Source organism: Drosophila subpulchrella, unplaced genomic scaffold, assembly GCF_014743375.2.
Source record: "Drosophila subpulchrella strain 33 F10 #4 breed RU33 unplaced genomic scaffold, RU_Dsub_v1.1 Primary Assembly Seq38, whole genome shotgun sequence".
In the NCBI taxonomy this organism is placed as follows: Eukaryota; Metazoa; Arthropoda; class Insecta; order Diptera; family Drosophilidae; genus Drosophila; species Drosophila subpulchrella.
In genome coordinates this window covers 195,335-207,154 of record NW_023665601.1, presented here as the reverse complement: position 1 = coordinate 207,154, position 11,820 = coordinate 195,335, and positions in this window count along the sequence as shown.

Genomic DNA, 11,820 nt, shown 5'->3' with positions numbered 1-11,820 from the left:
CGATCTCCGTCTCTGAATAACACTTCGGTAATGCCTTCCTCATGTTGTCCAATCTGCCATACAGGGTGATATTAAGCCTCTGTGCGACATGGGCGAAGTCCTCCTTCTTGAGGCGGTAAACCCACGTCTTTCCCATTCTGCTTCTGTTGCGCTCACTGTTGGGACAACCACGATGGGCGCCAGATGTAACGAACTAATTTTGTTGATCTGCTCGCTACGAGATTCGTGAAGCTAGCTCAGTAGATTTTGTGTTCGTCCCACCAAATTTATATGACGTGACTGCCCTGTAGCTCAGTGAGAAAGCACAGAATTCAAAGAATAACAGTGGGTCTATTTTCGTTCTTCTTATTACAGCGGGTGGGTGGCTCGGTTGGTCTGGGTGTCGCCTCACGGTGATTCCAATGGCTGCTGATGGTGCTCTTCTTGGCTCGTCGACGCGTTGATTAGGTGATCGTTGACTCCTTCGAGGTATCTAGAGATGCTCCTGGTGTCCCTCGCCTCTGCTCGCTCGCCGACGTGTTGACTCGATGCCGCCTTTCGCGCAGAGAGATCTGCCTTGCGGACTAAGGTAAGCGTCACCGTTCTTAGACTAGGGTGACAATGGTCGCCTGTCCCTTGCTCTGCCTTGGACGGTCCCACTAGGATCTTGTTCAGTCAAGGTTAACGCCACCCCAGCCTCACCCTATTGCTTGCCCTCCGTGACGTTCCTGCGCTCCTCAATGATTTCTCATCGGCGATCGTGACGTGGCGGTCGGTAATGTCTACTGATGTCGCTACCGATGTCCTCTGCTCTGCTCGTTATCTTGCTTGCTGCGGGACTCGATGTATCGTGGTCTCTGCCCCCTTGAGGTCTTAGACGATAGCCGTTCCAGGACTTTCTGAACCGTTGGGCCTCTCCAGGACAATGCCTCAACCGGTCGACTGCTCGTCGGTCTTGCAGGCTTAGGAAAGCGTCACCGTTCTCAGACTAGGTTGAAAAGGTGCCTAGCACCAGGGCAACGCCTTTCTTTGCTCTGTCCCGGACGGTCGCTCAGTTTGCTCTGATAGTCAAGGATACACGCCAGGAATCTGCCAAGCAGTTCACTTTGCTTTACGCGTAGCGCAGACGAACGTTCAGCCCAGCCTTACCCTATTGCGTTTTGTCCGTGGCATTCTTGCGCTACTCAATGAGATCTCCGCGGCGGTCGTGACGTGGCTGCCTTTTTTTCTCTCTCTCTCCACCCTCTCGTTCTCAAAACTCTCTTTCTTCAACCCCTCGTTCTCCAAACTCCATTTCTCCAACTTCTCTGTCTCCGAACTCTTATCTGCGCCATGCCGTTACTCCGTGCTATTTCGCCGCGTATCTGGTAGCCGGCAGGCCACCATGCATAATTGCCGCTGCAATTTGGGGAGTTATTCAACTCCTCTCAATGGGTATCAATAATAAGAAAAAAATCACATATACATTTTTGTTTACTATTTACTATTAAAAAATGTGGGAGCTGAACGGGTTATAGGGTTATGGTCGTTTGTGGGCTTCAAACTTGGTCAGGATGCCCCAGAATCTGCATGCCAAGTCTCAACATTCTAGCTTTTACAGTTTCCGAGATCTCAGCGTTCATACGGACAGACGAACAGACAGATAAAGCTAGATCGACTCGGCTAGTGATCCTGATTTTCTCCAAGCTTGTGGATTTGGTATTAATGAAACTTTCTGAGAGGAAGGTTTAATTAATGCTTAATAGCCTGGCTTAGAGAACAATTATATGACACCAACTATAAATAACCCAATTTATAAATAACTTTGAGCCAAAAGCATATTTCCAAAGAAGTCTGACTGACTGTGTTCAGCTAATATTTTTAACTACGCCTACTAATTATTTTGTACAAAAATCTTAAGGAATTTATTTAAAATTGCACTATCTGCATTTAAAACAAAGGCTACTATTCCGGAAAGAGAATGTGAAAATTTGCATATCGACATATTTTATGCCTATATTACTATATATAGCAGAAACCGTACGTTTTATAATGATAATATTAAATATTTTGTCTCAAGTTTCAGATCATGATTTCAATAATGTACTTATTATTGCTGGTAGCTACAACCAAAATTGAAATTATGGATTGTAAGTATTATAAATATGTCGAGAGAATTAATAATATTAATATTTAATGTAAAATAAAATCAATGTAACGGAGAGAAACCTGTCAATAAAAATAAAGAGTTGATAGAAAGAAGTGTGACCTTCTAAGACCGTTTAAGGGTTTCAAGAGCGTGACTAGGGAACTCACCTTAGCCGAGTGTGGCGCAATTTGTTGTTGCAACAAGGAGAGTGAAATTAAAGGGAGTAGAGAATAAATTAAAAGAATGACAAGTGACTACAGAATGACAAGGACACGATAGAGTTGTCCAGAGTATAAATGTGTTCAGGATTCATTCTTTCGAGAACCTTCGAACGGGCAACACGAGCAATTGCGACTCGCTGCGCATCTTAGTAAGAAAACCCAAGTGATAGTAAAATCATGACGGACAAAGCAACTCGCGAGGCCTTTAAGAGACCCCTATCTCCGACATCCGTGTAAAACCGTGGATATGATCATATTCGAGCGTCCACTGGAAGGCAAAGCCCTAGTCATGGCGCTTAGCAAATCGCTGCTTGGAAACTCTTCGAAATGGCTATCCCAAACTTGCTTAGCTGGAATGTCATGGCTGGATTCATGGATTTGTTTTTGCTATGAAGGCATCGAGCCACAGTCTGCCGTATTGCTCAACATTCTCAACGGACGGCCGAATGCAAACGAGTCCTTGTCAGTATATGGCAGCAGGCTGGTGACGTCAAGAGGAGATAGCTGTTTCTTTAGTGTTGGCCCACACGTCCCAAATCGATCCGAAGCTGCAAAGTTCCGTTTTCACTACAAACATTAAAACTAGGAATGAACTGCAGCAACTATTAAAGGCTTTTGCGTTCAGCAAAGTGAGCGACAACTCTGGATTGGATCAAGGACCGGACAGGAAGAGGTTTAAGGCGCAGGCGCAAATCAAATGTCATTATTGCGGCAAGATGGTACATAAAGCGTTTGAATGCCGCAAGAAGAAGGGAGAAGAGAGAAACGACGCAAAACCAATTCATCATACTGGCAAACCTTTGACTGGACGAGAGAGGTCAGGAGTTACTTGCTTCAAGTGTGGCAATCCTGGTCACATTGCATCTGCATGTACGAAGTGAACGACTTAGACGCACAACTACAACAAAGAGAAGCGAGTCGACATGTGTGCAGTGTTGGAGCCAACTGGTATTATGAAGCAAATGGTATTATGAATGCCGAATGCTCTTTGGTCAAGGAAAATCTCTGCAACAAGCTGGCTGATAAAAGAATTTATAATACGGTAGTTCTAAGAGGAATAGGTGATATCATTGTTAAAAGTAACTTACAAATATTGGCAACTGTAAATATTTCCGAATTTAATGTAGAAGTCCTTTTTCATGTAGTAATGGATAATTACCTTAGATACGATATTATAATTGGTCGATAAATATTGCAGCTAGGTTTTGGTGTCATGATAGATGCAAACAAATTCACCATGTATATGAATCATATTATCCATGTAGTGAGTAATGAAGCTTCGATAAGCATCTTAGGAAATCTGGTTAACGATAATGTGGAACTAGCTGATAATGATAAGTTAATATTAAGAAATTTTTTAAATGAATTCTTAGATAGATTCATAACTGGCATGCCACACAGGCGTATAACTACAGGAGAATTAGAAATTCGTCTAATTGATGAACATAAGACTGTACAAAGACTTCCGTATAGATTAAGTGCGGAAAAGAACTAATAGTTAGGGACAAAATTCAACAAATGATTGAAAGCAATGTCATTCACCCAAGTAGCTCTCCATTCGCAAGTCCAATGCTTTTAGTTAAAAAGAAAGATGGCAGTGATAGACTGTGCATTAATTTTCGCAAATTGAATGCGAATATGGTGTCTGATAAGTATCCATTGCCATTTATATCAGATCAGATAGATAGATGGTAGTAAATACATGTATACGTGTATAATGCTGTAAAACATTTTCGACATTATCTGCATGGTAGAAAGTTCGTCATCCAAACTGACTACAATTCGCGCCAAGGCAGAACTGACACCACGTGTACACCGATGGTGGGCGTTCTTGCAGGCATTCGATTTTAGCGTAGAATATAGAAAGGGAACTCAAATGGCACACGTAGACTGCCTATCACGAAATCCTATTCCAGAGGCCTCAAAAACAATAAACAAAGTAGTTGAGGTTAGCGTTGACTTGGCAGTGATAACGGATAATTGGCTAATCGCTGAACTGCAGAGGGACCTAGGTATAGTTGATATCATGGATCAAATAAATGGAGGTGAGATGCAAGTTGACAGAGATAATACTTATGAAATTACAGCCGGAATGTTGTATCGCAAAACTCAGAGAAGTGGTAAGACTCGTTGCTTACCAGTGATTTCGAGAGCCTTAAGGTGGTCGGTCATTAATCGTGTGCACGAGGCTATAATGCATCTTGGATGGCAGAAGACTTTAAACAAGGTCTATGAACAATATTGGTTTTAAAGCATGTCGAAAGTTTGTGGAAAACTGTATAACCTGTAAGCTTTCCAAACCCTCAACAGGCAAGTTACAAAGGGAACTGCACCCTATTCCCAAGGTAGAAATTCTCTGACATACCGTACATATTGATATTAGTGAAAAGCTGAACGCCAAAAATGACTGGAAGGAATATATTAAAGTACAAATAGACGCATTTATGTATATATGTCATGTATGTTTTCCTATATCACACCCTGAATTTGGATTCTGAAAATTGTATCAACGCAGTAAAGGCAGCTATATCACTTTTTGGGGTTACTAGACGTATCATTGCAGATCAAGGTGGAAGCTTTGCTAGTGGTCGATTCCGTGACTTCTGTTTATCAAATAAAATTCAATTACATTTAATTGCAAAAGGGGCAAGCAGGGCAAACGGCCAAGTGGAGCGCGTGATGAGCACGTTGAAAGGAATGTTGACAGCAGTTGAGACAAGCGAACGCTCTTGGCAGGATGCGTTGATGGACATCCAATTAGCTATGAATTGTACTAGTAATCGGGTGACTGATTTAAGCCCTTTAGAATTACTAATAGGAAAGCAGTCAAGACCTTTGGGCATGTTACCCACAATAGCTGAACCTAAGGTAGACTGTAAGGAAGCTAGGGCAGAAGCTAAAGAGAATATGGATAAAAATGCAAAATATGATAAAAGTAGAGTTGATCAAAATAAGGCAAACATTGTGAAACATGGGATTGGCGATCATGTCTTGCTAAGAAGTGAGGAACGGCATCAAGCAAAATTGGATCCCATGTTCAAGGGACCATTTGTGGTAATAAAATTGCTCGAAGGTGATCGCTACCTGTTGAAATCATTGACTAGTAAAAGAACATACAAGTATCCGCATGAGAGCTTGCGAAAATTACCAGATAAACTTAATCATGACTTAAGCAAATGAGTAACTTCGAGTTTGTTTCAAATTAGCAAGATGTGATGCCAAGCCATGCACACGAGGACGTGTGATAGTCAGTATAGCCGTGTCGAGAGAATTAATAATATTAATATTTAATGTAAAATAAAATCAACGTAAAGGAGAGAGACCTGAGACCTGAGAGAAAGAAGTGTGACCTTCTAAGACCGTTTAAGGGTTTCAAGAGCGTGGCTAGGTGGGAACTCACCTTAGCCTAGTGTGGCGCAATTATTGTTGGGACAAAGCAGCTCGCGAGGCCTTTAAGAGACCCCTATCTGCGAAAAATACTTATATAATAAATAATAACCAATATACCAAATAGAGGCATTAATGAATTAGGCACTATTTGGAAATGGATAGAAGGAACACCAGATCATGATGATTTCATAACAGTCCAAACTAAAATCGATGACTTAATACAAAATAAGAACGATTAATTCGATATTAATTCTAGAAAATTTAAAGAAATAAAAACTAACTCTGTCGAAATTATAACAGCTTTTGAAGATCAGGAATTTCCACTTAGAAAATATCGTCTGCGCTTGCTTACATACGATCTTATGAATTTAGTGAACACAGTTACACTTGCAAAAATTAAATTAAATAAAGACATACACGAAATTTATAAACATGACCAAAACCTGTTATTATAACTTACCTGTCACTGTGGACGGCAGTCCACGTGGTGACGAAGCGCACTTGGTGGGTGGGCGAAGGCGACTACTATATATACACGAAAATATATATATACATCAATCGAAAGGTATTGCAAAAACTAAAAGGATTTCATACCAAGACTTTAAGAAAATCAATTAGATTGGGAAAAAAGTGGTTAAAGGGTAAATGTGAAAATTTGGAAAATTTGATCTGTTGGGGCCGGTGGGAATAAATATTGCAGATTTAAGCACGTTACTCAGCTTAAGAAACCAAAGGGCAAATGAGATATGCAAGCAGCAAAGCGAGATTGAAATGCGCCATCTACCCGTGATCTCAATATTTGGTTATGTGGGCGGTAGACAGATTTAAGCGTTATAGGCGTTAGAGTGAGCGTGGCAAACTTTTTTTTAGATCAATCGATAGATATTGACGAGACTAATACATTTCAGTTAAACTTTTTTATATAACATGAAAAATGTGGGCGCCACAGACTTAGGCGGCTTGTGGGCGTTAGAGTGGGCGTGGCATATTCGCGTCACAAATTTGCGCTGCGTTCAAGGCTACGGAATCTTAATCTGAAATTTTAATTCTCTATCTTTGATAGTTTCCGAGATATCCGCGTTCATATTCGCGATTTCATGAAGTTTGTGGGCGGTCTAAGTGGGCGTGGCAGTTTTGGGCGATTTGTGGGCGTTATAGTGGGCGTGGCACCTTGCTGAAACAAACTTGCGCTGCCTAAGAAGCTCAGGAATCTGCATGCCAAATCCCAATAGACTAGCTCTAATAGTTTCCGAGATCTCAGCGTTCATCCGGACGGACAGACAGACGGACATGGCTAGATCGACGCGGCTAGTGATCCTGATCAAGAAGATATTTACTTTATGGGGTCGGAAACGCTTCCTTCTACCTGTTTGTTTTCGACGAATCCAGTATACTCTACGAGTAACGAACTACTTAAGCTTCAGGCTTGTGATATATGTTATTAGAAAGGTATTTCAAAATACTATTTACGTCTTTCAAACACGATTTGTCTTAATACAACCGTTTACAAATTATAGGGAAAAGTTTTTTTATTCCAATTTTTTTCAGATTTTGTTCTGATCGCTTAAAAGCGGCTCAAACGATTTCAAATTGTGGGGAGTTATTCAACTCCTCTCAATGGGTATCAATAATAAAAAAAAATCTCATTTAAATTTTTGTTTACTATTTACTATTAATCAAGGAAGAATGCTAAAGTCGAGTACCTCGACTATCAGATTCCCGTTACTCAGCTAAAGGGGCCAAAGGAAAATGGAGATATGCAAGCAGCAAAGCGATATTGAAATGCGCCACCTACCGGCGGTAGACAGATTTAAGCGATGTGGGCGTTAGAGTGGGCGTGGCAAAGTTTTTTTTGGATCAACCGATAGCTATTGACGAGACCAATACATTTCAGTTACAAACATGCGCTGCGCTCAAGCCTACGGAATCTAAATCTGAAATCCCATTTCTCTATCCTTGATATTTTCCGAGATATCCGCGTTCATATTTACGATTTTTTGAAGTTTGTGGGCGTTAAAGTGGGCGTGGCAAACTTTTTTTCATTTTTGTTAAATTTTTTATTCTATCAAAATTGTAGGAGCCATAGTTTTGGGCGGTTTGTGGGCGTTAGAGTGGGCGTGGTACTCTACTGAAACAAACTTGCGCTGCGTAAGAAGCTCAGGAATCTGCACGCCAAATCTCAATAGCCTAGCTCTCATAGTTTCCGAGATCTCAGCGTTCATCCGGACAGACGAACATGGCTAGATCGACTCAGCTAGTGATCCTGATCAAGAATATATATACTTTATGGGGTCGGAAACGCTTCCTGCTTCTGCCTGTTACATACTTTCCGACGAATCTATTACACCCTTTTACTCTACGAGTAACGGGTATAAAAATGTGGGAGCTGATCGGGTTTTAGGGTTATGGTCGTTTGTGGGCTTCAAACTTGCTCAGAATGCCCAAGAATCAGCATGCCAAGTCTCAGCATTCTAGCTTGTAAAGTTTCCGAGATCTCAGCGTTCATACGGACAGATGAACAGACGGACAGACATACATAGCTAGATCGACTCGGCTAGTGATCCTGATTTTCTCCAAACCTGAGGCCTTGGTTTTAATGAAACTTTCTGAGAAGAAGGTTTAATTGACGCTTAATAGCCTGGATTAGAGTGCAATTATATGACACAATATTTAGGGCCACTTACCCAATTTATAAATAGCTTTGAGCCAAAAGCATATTTCCAAAGAAGTCTGACTGACTCCGGGATAAATCTGTGGTCAGCTCTTAATTTTAGCTACGCCTACTAATTAGTTCTACCACTTTTAATAAAACTAGCTAGTTTGGCGAGAAAACAGCTATAAATAGCTAAATTTCATACACCCTTAACATGCGAACTACTAAAGCTTCAGGCTTGTGCTATATGTTGTTAGAAAGGAATTTCACTATTCATTATTAGAGTGGGCGTGGCAAACTTTTTTTTGGGTCAATCGATAAGTATTGACGAGACTAATCAATTTTTTTTTTTTGTAGGCGTGGCAAACTTTTTTTTGGATCAATCGATAGGTTTGACGAGACTAATACATTTCAGTTAAAATTTTTTTATCTAGCATGAAAATTGTGGGCGCTACAGGCTTAGGCGGTTTGTGGGCGTTAGAGTGGGCGTAGCATATTCGCGTAACAAACTTGCGCTGCGTACAAGGCTACGGAATCCAAATCTGAAATCCCAGATACTTACCCGTTCATGCTTACGATTCTTTGAAGTTTGTGGGCGGCTTGTGGGCGAACTTTTTTTTTGGGTCAATAGGTAGGTATTGATGAGAACAATACATTTCAGTTAAAATTTTTATTCTATCATCAAAACTGTAGGAGCAACAGTTTTGGGCGGCTTGTGGGAGTTCGATTGGGCGTGGCACCCTGCTGAATTAAACTTGCGCTGCGCAAGAAGCTCAGGAATCTGCGTGCCAAGTCCCAATAGTCTAGCGCTTAAATTTTCCGAGATCTCAGCGTTCATCCGGACAGACAGACAGACGGACATGGCTAGATCGACTCGGCTAGTGATCCTGATCAAGAATATACATATTTTATGGGGTCGAAAACGCTTCCTTCTACCTTTTACATACTTTCCGACGAATCTAGTATACCTTTTTACTTTACGAATATTCGCCGAAAACTTCCAAGTTTTCCAAAAATTAAACGTTGTAAGGAGTCTTAAAACTATTCATAAATATCGAGGCTAGAGAGCGCCCAGCAACAGCTTTAAGCATATATCCATCTACCTATATCTAATCTATATCATACCAAATGCAGTGCATAAGTTGGTGTGTTCAGCGGTACACAATTTCTTAACAGTTTTGTCACATTTTTATAATGCATGTATCCGCAGATCAAAGAGTCATGATCTAATTAGCTTTTGCTTCGAACGCTGATACTTAGCAGTGACCGGCACTTCTTTCATGCTCAAAAAATGATTTCATGTGATATTTATTCTTAGCGTAGCATCATTAAATTTAGATTTAACGTAGGTTTCGAAGCGCATATTATGTGTCAGCGTTACTTCTAAATACTTATATTCTTCATGATGAATTCATTTTGGCATCCTGTATTATCATGATTTTGGACGTCTAGTGGTTGATTTGCATTCCCCATTGGGCTCAGTAGTCGGCAGACTGGTTTCTAATTTCCTTCATTTCCTCTGGGCTCTCGGCCAGGAGTACCATTTCGTCGCCATACAGTTGACGGCCCGCATGTGTGCTCCTCCAGTGATAATCGTGCATAATATTTATATATAATGATAAGAGAAGTAGGCTTGTAATACATCCTTGGTTGACTTCCATGTTAGTTGTGAACCAATCTGAGTGCCTGTTATCTTCCCTAAACAGTTGTCTTGCTCTCTGTTCCTCAAATTAAGGAGGTAGTTTAGCAGCCGAAAAGTTAGGGTCCAACCAATTTATCAAAAGGCTTACTTCGACTAACTATAGACTTCTTGTTGACAAGCTTTGGAACTAAAGGCTTCGTATGTACAGACTTTGTGTTTAAAAATTAATAGAGATAATTTAGTATACGGGCTTGACACCAATCGAACTTTGATGAGGATTGCGACTAATAAAATAACATATTGGTGCTTACATTAATCATATTCCGCAATTTTAAAGCATGATTCCAATTAAAATGTCTAGTATAACGGCGTCGGTAATGGCGTCATTGTTGGTCCTTATGATTTTTTGAAAATGTTTAAAAATGTGCATTCGTGACTTTATCACAAAAATTCGGAATCTCTAGAATCTGCTTTTATAGTTCCCGAGATCACAGACAGACAGACAGATTGACTGACGGACATGGCCAGAAGAATACTTTATGGGGTCGGAAACGCTTCCTTCTACCTATTACACACTTTCCGACGAATCTATTATACCTTTTTACTCTACGAGTAACGGGTATTATAGTAAAAACATAACTTTTCAGAGTCTTTTTACCAACCTGCTTGGGGATAGCTCTGGTCCTTGAATATTCCAATTCACAAATCATCTTGCAACCGGACTAGCAAGACGGAACATTTAAAATCACAACATTTTTCATTTTACACAACTACTAAGAAACATTTTTTAAAATTAGACGTATCGCTTCATTCAGTCACTCTCATCTCACTCATTTTACCCATATTTTTGTAGCCAACTAAAGCAGATCAATAGAGATTTACGCTGACTCGAAACCCAATAAAGACAATAAAGGGCAATAGAAGAAATTGGTACACTGTGAAAATGTTTGGCGGGATCTCCAGATCATCATGATTACGAAATCTTGGAGAATTAGAAAAATGAGCAATTAGAAATCAATAATAAACAAGTAAGTATTAACAGGTTAACTTATAAAAATACTAATCGGCATACTAAAGATACTAGTGCAATAAAAAAAGGTTCCCAGAGCTCGGAAGAAGTCCTTAATCCAAACGAAAATATCGCAAGTATAAAATGTAATTAATATAACAAAGAATAACAAACATAATATACGCAATTACGTGGACCATATATACCAGAATAAATTCAACTGTATTTACAACCGCTGAAACTATAGTAGTAGCAGATATCTTCAAAAAGAAAATAACTTATTTTTGAATTCATAAGAATTACTGGAATTTGCTTATGTCTCAAAAAGAGCAAAAATAATAAGTGATATTAAATATAAAACTTTGTTAGAATGTAAGAAACAACTATACGCAATCAAATAAAATTGCGAGTCCCACAATGATATGACTACTTGTAATTCGGAAAAATTGTTTGATTTAAACAACGAATCTTGCTCAAATGCTCTCCTCTGTTATCAAGAATGTAAATTTATCAACGGATTAGTTTTTTTTTATTCCGATTTTTTTCAGCTTTTTTCTGATTGCTCATAAACGGCTCTAACGATTTCAAATTAAGCTTTAAGATTCCTCAACTTTTGACATACGACTCATTATTGTAAAAAGACTCGTTTCAAAGTTAATCAACAAAAATGGCCACATTTACCAGTTCAGAACATCTTACATTGAGCATTGACCTTTTTTGTCCGTATCCAAACTCTATTTGAAGGTCCTGGAAATTTAAGACGATGTTAAACAGCTTAATATAAGAAACTTTAGTTTT